Raw genomic sequence first — 10,833 nt, 5'->3', positions numbered from 1 at the left:
AAGTTCTTATGAATCAATATGAATCAATTCAAAATAGGCAAATAAGACATTTTTACTTTTTGCTTACAAGGTTGGCAAAAGATTATAAAGGATACTAACCATTGTTTATGACAATATAAAAAATAGGTTTTCTTGACTATGGGTGGTGAACACACAATGTGTTATATAGATGATGTATTATAGAATTGTACACATGAAACCTATATAATTTTACTAATCATTGTCACCCCAATAAATTTAATAAAGACAAAAAATAAAATAAAATGTATTAGAAAGAAAACAACAAGTATACTACAATGGTGTATACTTGTCATTATACAAATGTCTCCATAGAATGTACAACACCAAGAGTGAACCATAACGTAAGCTATGGACTTTGGGTGATAATGATGTGTCAGTGCAGGTTCAACAATTGTTTAACAAATGTGGCACTTTGGTGGGGGGATGTTGATAGTAGGGGAGGTTGTGTATATGTGGTGACTGGGGGTATAAAGGAGCTCTTTGTACTTTCTGCCCAATTTTGCTATGAACCTAAAACTACTCTAAAAAAATTAAGTTTATTAATATATTAGTTACCATATTTTACCATGTATAATGTGCACTTTTTTGTGCAAATTTGTGAGGGAAAAATAAGGATGCACATTATACATGGGTAGTGCTAATTTCGTATCTATATAAATGTTTTTAATTCTTTTATTTATGCTTATGAGTTAAAAGTATAACTCTAAAAATCACTACTGATATCTGTATGCAAAATAATAGCCTGGAATATGATAATTGGTTTTGTTGAACTTACAACGAGCTTGCAGCAACAAAGAGTTCTTGGCCTTCTATGATGCGTAAATATCGTACATTTTTTACCGGTACATAAAATTTCTTGTACCTTGTATCTGTTCTTGTGTTTTGTAATTATTTGTTACATAAAATTTATTGTACCATCATATGTTAAAAAATAAATGCTAAAATTTCTTTATAATACAAAAAACAAGTACCTAAATGTGAACAAATACAAATTTGAATTAAAAAGTTAAAACGAAAGATTTTTCCCCTAAAAGTTTGGGGCAAAAACGTGGGTGCACATTATACACAAGAGTGCATTATACACGGCAAAATATGGTAATTAATTTAAAAAACAGATGTTCTACACTGCTGGTTGAATTATATATGGTAGTAACTCTTCTATGGATCAACTTGGCAACATATGTAAAAAATATTCAAAATGTGCATGCTCTCTCTTTGCGGCATCTACTGTGAGAATGAAGATCATTCTCAGCATTCAGACTTCGGACATTCCAGAAAACGTGGACGTCACTCTGAAGGGACCACAGTTATTGTGAAGGGCCCCAGAGGCACCCTGCGGAATGACTTCAATCACATCTGTGTAGAGCCCAATCCCCTTGGGAGGAAAAAGAAGAGGCTCCAGGCTGACAAATGGTGGGGAAGTAGAAAGGAACGGGCCACTCTTTGCACTGTCTGTAGTCAAGTACAGAACATGATCAAGGGGGTTACCCTGGGCTTCTGTTACAAGATGAGGTCTGTGAGTGCTCACTTCCCCATCAACGTTCAGGAGAATGGTTCTCTTGTTGAAATTCGAAATTTCTTGGGTGAAAAATACATCCACAGGGTTCAGATGAGGTCAGGTATTGCTTGTTCAGTATCCCAAGCCCAGAAAGATGGTTAATTCTTGAAGGAAATGATATTGAACTTGTATCAAATTCAGCTGCTTTGATTCAATAAGCCATGACAGTTAAAAACAAGGCTACCAGAAAATTTTGGGATGGTAACTATGTTTCTGAAAAAGGAACAGTTCAGCAGGCTGATGAATAAGATCTAAATTGTCCAACCACCACAACAGCAAGATGTCAGATGATTCCTCAGACTTATTTGTGATTTTAAAGATGCAATGAAAGTCATGTGTTGGGAAAAAACTGTTCATGCTAGTTTACTCATAATTTCCAAAATTAAGAATTTATCACAAAGAAGTATTTAGACTTATGTGCAGATGTTAACTGTGATAATTTCTGGTGATATGATTATGAGTTATGATTTTCCTTTGTACTTTTCATTATTTGCCAAGTGTTCTGAATTAAATTCAGATCTTTTAATTAGAGATAAATAATAAGTGAGGACCTTCCATTAAAGATGGCAGATTGAACATCAATACTTACCTTTATTTCCTTCCCAAACCAAACTAAAGCAATAATAAAATGATTTTTACAACACAGACCCAAAACAACAGTGAGAATGGGAAAAGAAAATTTTGGAACTAGAAAGTAAAGGAAGAGAAACAACTGATTTAGCAAAACTGAACCCAAAGTAAGGAAAGCCAAGATGCAACCTGATTCACATCATAGACTTTCAAAGGTCTCCAGAGTTTTTACCACCAGATTCCTTTGACAGTGGAGAAAAAGATGGGGCTGAAAACAGAAGATTTCGTTAACAGTTTGTTTGAAAAGCAGACCTTTCCTTCCCAACTCCACAAAGGAAAGAAGCCTGGAGGTTTTTACCCCCACTGGAGAGGGATAACACAATATCTCTGGACTAGATAACAGGGAGGGCAGGAGTACTGTATGAAGAGAAGGACGAAGGAGAAGTATACACATTGATTATCTGGGTCCCCAGCTTTCCTTCCCGTCCTGACTCTAAGAAGGCTGGTAGCCAGGTTCACATCCTCCGGGAATAGGATTCAAAAATTTTTCTCTTGAGACTCCAACCATCCCAAGAGAAAATAATCATCACAGGGTTACCTAATGAAACAGTCAAGTCAAATCAACTTACAACAAAGTCTACTGTCAGTAAAGCCTTCCACCCACCACCACCACCATCATACAGAGAGAGCTTCAGATTTTCAGTATACAACTCTTAAACTATGAGCAGAGTGGTAAGGATGTTTGAAGATGTTAGAATAAAATATTTACCTGTTTCACTGATCCTAAGATACAAGTGTCTGATATCTTTGAATGAACATTTCTGAAATCCAGATATACCTTACAACTGTATGATATTGTAAAATCATTTTCAACCAGGAGACATTACAACACAGCTGTGCCAAGTAATTCATAGAGACCTTCTTATAAGGTCAAGAAAGCACTAATGTCAAAGTGTTTTTGAGTCCATAAAATACATTAATTTGAAAACCAAAGACCAAAACAAACTGGAAAAAGATGTACGAAAGAGAAAACATTCTCCCAAACCATCATTAATGTCCTTAGAGAGGTAATAGAAGACATTACATTCAGTTTTTTTTATCTATGAAACAAAAACGTTCAAATAATTCTTGGGAATTAAAATAAAATAGCTTAAAATAGAAGATTAGGTTGATAAAATTTCTCAGACAGAAGAACAAAAGGACAAAGAAATAGAAAATAGAGAAGAAAAAATATATAGCATTGGTCCAACAGTTTCATAAAAACAAAACAGAGAAGTTATTAGCAAAATAATTAGCACTTTTCAGATGATGTTATAAGAATGATGGTGTGAGGTGAGCCTCTTGAAATCTCCCCTGGAATTTACAACAAGTTGAACAACTATAGCTCCACAAAGGACTCCCTGCACAGCAGACAGGCAAGACTAAGAGGCGCACTACTGAAAGGTGGGCAAACTGTGTGAGCGGGGGAGGAGGGACGGGAGAAGTGCGGAGACAGAGCCACGCAGGTGCAGGATGCAAACCTAGCTCAGTGCTCCAAAGTCGCTGCATCCCGGAACTACCGCAGCTGCGGGAGAGGGAAGAACTCGGACTGCTAGGGCTCCACTTACAGCCCACAGGGCTGAGGGGGCAGCATATAACACGGCTGAACCCAACGCTCACGGCAGAGACCTCAGAGAAAAGACTGAGGGAAGAAGGCTGAAAACGGTGGTTTAAGCCCTCACTGCCGAGCAGAGAATGGAATCCTTAGGCACAGAGCCTCGCCATGCCCTCCTTACCCTCCCAGAGCTTGCCCCGCCCCCAACTCCCAAGTGCTAGAAGCAGAAAAATAGCAGTGTCAAATTAAAAGAACAGAATATTTGCAGTTCTGAAAACTGTGTTCTGCAGACACGGACTTGCAGCCCAACTAGTTCCCGCAAAGGGAAGGGAGCTATGGAAGCAGGACTGGCTGTGGTGGTGGTCACCGCCATTGCTGTGGGTCACCTCTCACAACACACCCCGCCCCGTACCCAACTATCTGGGCAGCTTCCTGCAGGAGTAAACAGAGATGCTGAAACACACTGGCTCTGAATCTGATGCAGGAAGAGCTTTGGAACTTCAAAAACTCTCAGGATCCCCACACGGATGCAGTGTCCTATGACCAGGGGAACTATTAACAAAGGAGAGCCTGCTTTCCAGGGAATCTCCCCATTGTGTGAGAAGCTGGAATAGTGCAGACAAAACATAACACTACAGTGTGAGACAGGAAAAAAAGGGTGCAGTCAGACAGAAAATAAAATATTCTACAAACATGTACTGTGAAACAAAAGAAAGACCTCTTTCTATCAACCTCTTGCAGAAGCCACTCCTGTAGATGTCTAGGAAGAGAAATAATAAGTCAGTAATTGCCATGAATAACCAAGGCAACAAGACAGCTCAGAAAGAAAGTGAAAAGTCTCCAGAAAAGGAACTTAAAGATATGAAAAATATGTGACTTAAATGACAGAGAATTCAAGATTGCAGTTCTGAAAAAACCCAACGAGATGCAAGAAAACACAAAAGGCAGTGTAATGAACTCAAAAACACAATCAAAGAAAAATACGAACATATTACGAAACAGATTAAAATTTTAAAAAAGAACCAAATAGAATTTCTGGAGATTAAGAACTCAATAGAAGAAATTAAGAATGGAATAGCCAGTTTAGGTAGTAGAGTTGACCAGATGAAGGAAAGAATCAGTGACATTGAAGATAGAAACCTGGAAATTACACGGATGGAAGAAGAAAGAGACTTGAGAATTAAAACAAATGAAAGAACTTATGAGAACTTTCTGACTCCATCAGAAAGAGCAATATAAGAATAATGGCATACCAGAAGGAGAAGAAAGAGAGAAAGAAACAGAGACTATATTCTCACAAATAGTTGATGAGAACTTCCCAAACTTGTGGAAAGAACTGGATCCTAGAATCCAAGAAGCAAACAGAACACCTAATTACCTAAACATCAAAAGGCCTTCTTCAAGGCACATTGTATTGAAGCTGTCTAAAATCAATGACATAGAAAGAATCCTCAAGGCAGCAGGGAAACGAAGACTGTAACCTACAAAGGAAAGCCCATTAGAATAGCATCAGATTTCTTAGCAGAAACGCTACAAGCCAGGAGTGAATGGAAACAAATATTCAAACTATTTAAGGAGAGAAATTATGAGCCAACAATAATATACCCAGCAAAGATATCCTTCAGATATGAAGGAGGAATAAAGACCTTTCCAGACATACAGAAGCTGAGGGAATTTTATAATACATGACCTGCACTACAAGAAATACTAAAGGAGGCTATTCGACCACCATCAACAGGGACAATTTGTGGCAACCAAAACATAAAAAGGGGGAGAGTAAAGGCCTGAACTGGAATATGGGAATGGAGAAAGTAGGAATGCTGAAGAAAACGGAATACTCTAAGTATCAAACTTTCTTTTACATAAACTTAAGGGTAACCACTCAAAAAAAATTGAGAACTGAAATATATACTGTAATAAAAAAAAAGAAACAAAGGGAAACATCACAGAATACCACCACACAGAAATAATAGAAAACAACAAAAAAGCAAAGAAACAATGGAGACACAGTCTTCCCAGAAAACTAAAGATAGAATGACAGGAAATCCTCACATATCAATAATCACCCTAAATGTAAATGGACTGAACTCACCAATAAAAAGGCACAGAGTAGCAGATTGGATCAGAAAACTAAACCCAACCATATGCTGTCTCCAAGAGATATGTCTCAGTTACAAGGACTAGCATAGACTCAAAGTGAAAGGGTGGAAATGGACAATCCAAGCAAATGGTATCCAGAGAAAATCAGGTGCAGTCATACTAATATCAGATGAAACAAACTTCAGGGTGAAAAAGGTAACAAGAGACAAAGATGGACATTTCATAATGGTAAAGGGGACTGTACAACAAGAAAACATAACACTCTTCAATATTTATGCTCCCAATCAGGGAGCACCAAAATACACCAAGCAACTACTAACAGAACTAAAGGGAGAAACTGACCAAAACACAATTATACTAGGAGACTTAAATACATCATTGACAGCTATGGATAGATCATCCAAACAGAAAATAAATAACGAAATAGCAGCCCTAAATGACACATTAGATGAAATGGACATAATTGACATATATAGAGCACTTCATCCTAAAACATCAGACTATACATTCTTTTCTAGCGTACATGGAACATTCTCAAGGATAGACCATATATTGGGACATAAAATCAGCCTCAACAAATTTAAAAAGATTGAAATCGTACCATGCATATTCTCTGATCACAAGGCTTTGAAATTGGATATCAACTGTAAAAAGAAAGCGGGGAAAAACACAAATACATGGAGACTAAACAACATACTTTTAAAGAAGGATTGGGTCAAAGAAGAAATTAGAGGAGACATCAAAAGATACATAGAAACAAATGACAATGAAAATACATCCTACCAAAATTTTTGGGATGCAGCGAAAGCAGTTTTAAGAGGGAAATTTATCTCATTACAGGCCTATCTCAAGAAACAAGAAAACTCCCAAATAAATAACCTCATGTGACACCTTAAAGAACTAGAAAAAGAAGAACAAGTAAAACCTAAGGTCAGCAGAAGAAAGGAAATAACAAAAATTAGAGCAGAACTAAATGAAATAGAGAACAAAAAGACAATAGAAAAAATTAATGTGACAAAGAGCTGGTTCTTTGAGAAGATTAACAAAATTGAAAAACCCTTGGCTAGACTTACTAACATAAAAATAAAGAAGACACTGATTAACAAAATCAGAAACGTAAAAGGGGAAGTTATCACGGACACCACAGAAATACAAAGGATCATCCAAGAATACTATGAAGGACTATATGCCACCAAATTCAACAACCTAGAAGAAATGGATAAGTTCTTAGAAACATATAGCCTTCCAAGGCTGAACCATGAAGAACTGGAAAATCTAAACAGACCGATCACCAGTAACGAAATTGAATCAGTCATCCAAAACCTTCCCAAAAGCAAAAGTCCGGGACCAGATGGCTTCACTAGTGAATTCTACCAAACCTTCAAAGAGGATCTAATACCAATTCTGCACAAACTCTTCCAAAAAATTGAGGAAGAAACAGTACTCCCCAACTCATTTTATGAGGCCAACATTACCCTGATACCAAAACCTGGTAAGGACAGCACAAAAAAAGAAAACTACAGACCAATATGTCTGATGAATACCGATGCAAAAATCCTAAATAAAATTCTAGCAAATCGAATACAACAATGCATTAAAAAGATTATTCATCACGACCAAGTGGGCTTCATCCCCGGGTACAAGGATGGTTCAACATACGCAAATCCATCAATGTGATACATCACATAAACAAAATAAAGGACAAAAATCATATGATTATATCAATTGATGCAGAAAAAGCATTTGACAAGATACAACATCCATTTATGATTAAAACACTTAATAAAATGGGTATAGAAGGAAAATACCTTAATATAATAAAGGCCATATATGACAAGCCCTCTGCTAATCTCATAATTAATGGAGAAAAACTGAAGCCCTTTGCTCTACGTTCAGGAACACGACAGGGATGTCCCCTATCACCTCTGCTTTTCAAAATCGTGTTGGAATTCCTTGCCAGAGCAATCAGGCAAGAGAAAGAAATAAAAGGCATCCAAATTGGGAATGAAGAAGTTGAATTATCACTCTTTGCAGATGACATGATGCTATATATAGAAAATCCAAAAGACTCCACCAAAAAGCTATTAGAAACAATCAACGAATACAGTAAAGTTGCTGGCTACAAAATGAACGCACAAAAGTCCATTGCCTTCCTATATACTAACAATGAAATCTCAGAAAAAGAAATACAAAAAACAATTCCTTTCGCAATTGCAACAAAAAGAATAAAATACCTAGGAATAAACTTAACCAAGGATGTGAAAGACCTGTATGCTGAAAACTATAAGACTTTTTTGAAAGAAATTGAAGAAGACACTAAGAAATGGAAAGACATTCCGTGCTCATGGATTGGAAGAATCAACATAGATAGTTAAAATGGCCATATTACCCAAAGCAATATACAGATGCAATGCAATCCCCATCAAAATCCCAATGGCATATTTTAAAGAAATAGAACAAAAAATCATCAGATTTGTTTGGAACCACAAAAGACCCCGAATAGACAAAGCAATCTTAAGAAAAAAGAACAACAATGGAGGTATCACACTTCCTGACTTTGGCTTGTACTACAGGACCACAATAATCAAAACAGCATGGTATTGGCAGAAAAACAGACACATAGACCAATGGAATAGAATTGAGAACCCAGAAATAAAACCACATAAATATGGACAGATAATTTTTGACAAAGAAGCTAAAAACATACAATGGAGCAAAGACAGCCTCTTCAATAGATGGTGCTGGGAGAATTGGATAGCCACATGCAAAAGAATGAAACTGGACTGCTATCTGTCACCATGTACCAAAGTTAATTCAAAATGGATCAAAGACTTAAGCATAAGACCTGAAACAATAGACTGCATAGAAGAAAACATAGGTACTAAACTTATGGATCTTGGGTTCAAAGAGCATTTTATGAATTTGACTCCAAAGGCAATGGAAGTCAAAGCTAAAATAAACGAATGGGACTATATGAAACTTAAAAGCTTCTGCACAGCAAAAGAAACCATTGACAAAATAAAGAGGCCACCAACTGAATGGGAGAAGATTTTCGCAAACAGTGCCTCTGATAAGGGGCTATTATCCAAAATATCCAAGGAACTCATGTAACTCAACCACAAAAAACAAACAACCCAATTGAAAAATAGGCAGAGGACCTGAAGAGACATTTCTTGAAAGAGGACATACAAATGGCAAATAGACATATGAAAAAATGCTCAACATCACTAATCATCAGAGAAATGCAAATCAAAACCACAATGAGATATCACCTCACCCCAGTCAGAATGGCTCTCATCAACAAGACAAATAGTAACAAATGTTGGAGAGGCTGTGGAGAAAAAGGAACCCTCATACACTGTTGGTGGGAATGCAGACTGGTGCAGCCGTTATGGAAGGCAGTGTGGAGGTTCCTCAAAAAATTACGAATAGAATTGCCATATGACCCAGCAATCCCTCTCCTGGGTATCTACCCAAAAAATCTGAAAACATTTAGAGATAAAGACACGTGTGCTCCAATGTTCATTGCAGCTTTGTTTACTGTGGCCAAGACATGGAAACAACCAAAATGTCCTTCGATAGATGAATGGATAAAGAAGTTGTGGTATATATACACAATGGAATACTATTCGGCAGTAAGAAAAGATGATATAGGAACATTTGTGACAACATGGATGGATCTTGAGAGAGTAATGCTGAGCGAAACAAGTCAGACAGAAAAAGCAGAGAACCATGTGATTTCACTGATATGTGGTATATAAAACAAAAACAACAAACGAACAAGACAAACAAATGAGAAACAGAAACTCATAGACACAGACAATAGTTTAGTGGTTGCCAGAGGGTAAGGGGGACGGGGGGTGGGTGGTGGGTGATGAGGGTAAGGGGGATCGAATATATGGTGATGGAAGGAGAACTGACTCTGGGTGATGAACACACAATGGGATTTATAGATGATGTAATACAGAATTGTACACCTGAAATCTATGTAATTTTACTAACAATTGTCACCCCAATAAATTTAATTTAAAAAAAAAATTACGAATAGAATTACCCTATGACCCAGCAATCCCTCTCTTGGGTATCTACCCAAAAAATCTGAAAACATTTATCCATAAAGACATGTGTGCTCCAATGTTCATTGCAGCTTTGTTTACGGTGGCCAAGACATGGAAACAACTAAAATGTCCTTCGATAGATGAATGGATAAAGAAGTTGTGGTATATATACACAATGGAATACTATTTGGCGGTAAGAAAAGATGATATAGGAACATTTGTGACAACATGGATGGATCTTGAGAGTGTAATGCTGAGCGAAATAAATCAGACAGAAAAAGCAGAGAACCATGTGATTTCACTGATATGTGGTATATAAACCAAAAACAACAAACGAACAAGACAAACAAATGAGAAACAGAAACTCATAGACACAGACAATAGTTTAGTGGTTACCAGAGGGTAAGGGGGTGGGGGGTGGGGGGTGAGAGATGAAGGTTAGGGGGATCAAATATATGGTGATGGAAGGAGAACTGACTCTGGGTGATGAACACACAATGGGATTTATAGATGATGTAATACAGAATTGTACACCTGAAATCTATGTAATTTTACTAACAATTGTCACCCCAATAAATTTAATAAATAAAAGAAATAGATAAAAATAAATAAATAAATAAAGGTAAGTATTTGCAATATGCTGTTCCTCTTCTGAAGCCATTCTTTCTGCTGGTTTTTATTTTGTTTTGTTTTGAGGGTTTTCTTCTCCTTCAAGAACCTGGGTTAGTTAACTTAGAGTCTCATTTTCTTCTCTAGTTTTGCAATTGGTTTTCACTGAACACATATTTATATTATCTTAATATTATAAATTCTGGATACTGGCTTTCACTTTTTAGAATCAACCTATAGGCAAAGAATGAAGAACATATATGGTTATAGAACAGAATATATTTTATAAATCAAGACTTTGAAATGTGACAATATGGATGGCA

At 36.7% G+C, this 10,833-nt stretch overlaps 1 pseudogene; it reads left to right on the top strand.

Annotated features, from left to right (window-relative positions):
* Nucleotides 1-1,235: 1,235 nt before the first annotated feature.
* LOC141572411 (large ribosomal subunit protein uL6 pseudogene) lies at nt 1,236-1,827 on the top strand (annotated as a pseudogene).
* The last annotated feature ends 9,006 nt before the right edge of the window (nt 1,828-10,833 follow it).

The sequence above is a fragment of the Rhinolophus sinicus genome, chromosome 14 (assembly GCF_057876585.1).
Source record: "Rhinolophus sinicus isolate RSI-liver-muscle chromosome 14, RSI-T2T, whole genome shotgun sequence".
NCBI classification, from domain to species: domain Eukaryota; kingdom Metazoa; phylum Chordata; class Mammalia; order Chiroptera; family Rhinolophidae; genus Rhinolophus; species Rhinolophus sinicus.
This window is presented reverse-complemented; position numbering and strand designations above follow the sequence as displayed.